The following is a 2,500-nucleotide window of genomic DNA, read 5'->3' as shown; positions in this document are numbered from 1 at the left end:
CTAGATGTTGCTGCACTGAACCTGTGCTGCATTTTTTTCATTCCATTTTAAAATAACAGAATTTTAATGTTAATGGTGACTACAGATTTATGATATGTTCAATGACCGCAAAGTTCAAATAAAAATATACTTGTCATAAATAAAATGGGATAAAGAGAAAAGTAATAAAAATAATGTAAAAAAATGTGCATATACATATACAATCATACATTGGTTCATAAATGCATAAACACACTGGTAAAGACAAACAAACAAACAAACACATTTGCACACACACAGCTATACACGCACTCACATACATGCACACTTATGCATGCAAGCATACTTGCACACATTGACACATGCACATGTACACACACCTATATAGACACACACACACTTCATCCTACAAACAAATACCCATAAACAGACAAACACACACACATATGCATGCACATGCCTGAAAAGACACTACACACATACACACAAACATGTATGCATCCAACAATGCTTCCACAGACACCCATATAATATACGCATACACGAACAAACATACATACATACATAAAAAACACACAAAATATAAATACATTCACACTTGTAAACATTCCTTACATATGGATGCACAAGAACCCGGATACAAACACACATGCACACAGACACACACACATTCACATATGCTCCCATGTCCTACATCTTACATATTGTAAAATCATGACTCATAAGAGAACAATGTTGCATTCATTGGAAAACAAACAATAAAAGCACGTGCGCACACACACACACACACACACATACACACACACATACATACATACATACATACATACATACACACACACACATACACACACACACACACACACACACACACACACACACACACACGCGCACACACACACACACACACGCACACACACACACACACACGCACACACACACAAACACGCACACGCACACACACACACAAAAAAAAAAAAAAAAAAAAAAAAAAAAAATCCACAAATAAACACAGATGCCTAGACCGACTCTTGAAAATAGATCTGTCAAACTCACAGTCCGCGATGGGTGGGAGTTCCTGACTGCTGTGCTTTCCTCTATATCTTACTGATAATAATATGCTATCTGATAAGCTGTTCCATCACCGTTACTATGAGGTAATATATAAATCACATATGGTAACGTAGCAACCTAAAATACTTTAATAATACACCTGTTCCAGCTTTTAAAATTTCTGAACAAACTGACCAACAACTCTATACTTTTGAGCTTTGTACAAAATTATTACTCTGTGTTACAAGGAGGAAGAGTAAACATCAAATTCAAATACTGCATCTTGCAAGCTCTTTCATTCATACTGGCTCCTCTGCTGACGGCTTGTTCTAAAAATTGCTGCCAAGTCATTCTATATTTAACCATCTTCATAGACAATGCTGCCCTTGAGTCATAGTAATATATAATATTGTTTTTTTTTACCATTTGAAAATTCCAAAACTTTAACCATAAGATCATGGAAAAAAAAGGAGAATATGCAAACAAAGACAGACTCATCAACAGATAAAAACAATATGTCTGAAGCATTAATTTCAGACTCATCAACTTCTCAACTAATCCCTTAGACTAAACATCGTTAATATTTAATGTTCTCCTTTCTGCAACTATATTACATTACGTGGTTGCAAGTCAATAACACTGCGATTGTAAACCTTAAAATATTATATTCTTTGAAATCAAAACCTTAAAACCTTATTCAGAAAGTAAGACCTTCCTTTCTATCATATACAAGTGCATACACAGTACTTACATCTAATTACCTGTATAAAATACTGTCAGAGCTGAATGATTTCATTTTAAATTCATTCATACAAGAAAACTATAATGAACACATTGCCAAGTCAGTCCAGATAAAATCAGCCTTTGAGGAAAAATCAAAAGTGGACAGAGTCAGATAGTTTTGTGCAATAAAACAACTGTAATTTGGTTCTTCTCTCAGATGGGCTAATCATGTAATATACATCTAAATACACATTTTTCAAGTTGTGCAACACAGCTAAGTATATATATATATATATATATATATATATATATATATATATATATATATATATATATATATCACACTATCTCCTTTGACTGTTTTACTGTTGCATATCACTTTCATGGAAATAAAGGCATTTCTTAAAACAATTAATTAGTTTCTACTGAAATCCACAGTAATGAATACAATGGTTCTAATGCCTTACTGCTTCATAAATACTTATAAGTAGAGTGATAGCTTTAGCAGTAGTCAGTATCAAAACCTTAGTATAAAAAATATATATATATATATATATATATTACCAAAGCTATCTAATGGTACTATTTTGTCTCTTATTTCTATTCTTTGGACAAAGACTGATAGATTCATTGTCAATATTTCTGGATCTGTTTTCCTAGTAAAAACAGTAATAAGTAGTTTGTCATTCATAAATTCATATGTGTAAAACAATTTTCAAGTATAACTGTACTAATTATACTAGTT

At 32.4% G+C, this 2,500-nt stretch overlaps 1 protein-coding gene across 2 annotated transcripts in view; it reads right to left on the bottom strand.

Annotated features, from left to right (window-relative positions):
• Positions 1–2,500, bottom strand: part of LOC113826232 (GSK3-beta interaction protein-like) — a 7,397-nt gene that overhangs the window by 3,830 nt on the left and 1,067 nt on the right. The window contains exon 1 of one of the 2 annotated variants that reach the window (XM_070114219.1): positions 1,036–1,114. The exons of the other annotated variant lie outside the window; for it this stretch is intronic. The gene's annotated coding sequence lies outside the window, so the exon portion shown is untranslated. Of the gene's footprint in view, positions 1–1,035; positions 1,115–2,500 lie in introns of those variants that run through there. 2 annotated transcript variants of the gene reach the window in all.

This window comes from Penaeus vannamei, chromosome 3 (genome assembly GCF_042767895.1).
Source record: "Penaeus vannamei isolate JL-2024 chromosome 3, ASM4276789v1, whole genome shotgun sequence".
Taxonomy (NCBI): Eukaryota; Metazoa; Arthropoda; class Malacostraca; order Decapoda; family Penaeidae; genus Penaeus; species Penaeus vannamei.
Note: the sequence above shows the minus strand (reverse complement) of the source record. Positions and strands in the feature narration are given on the sequence as shown.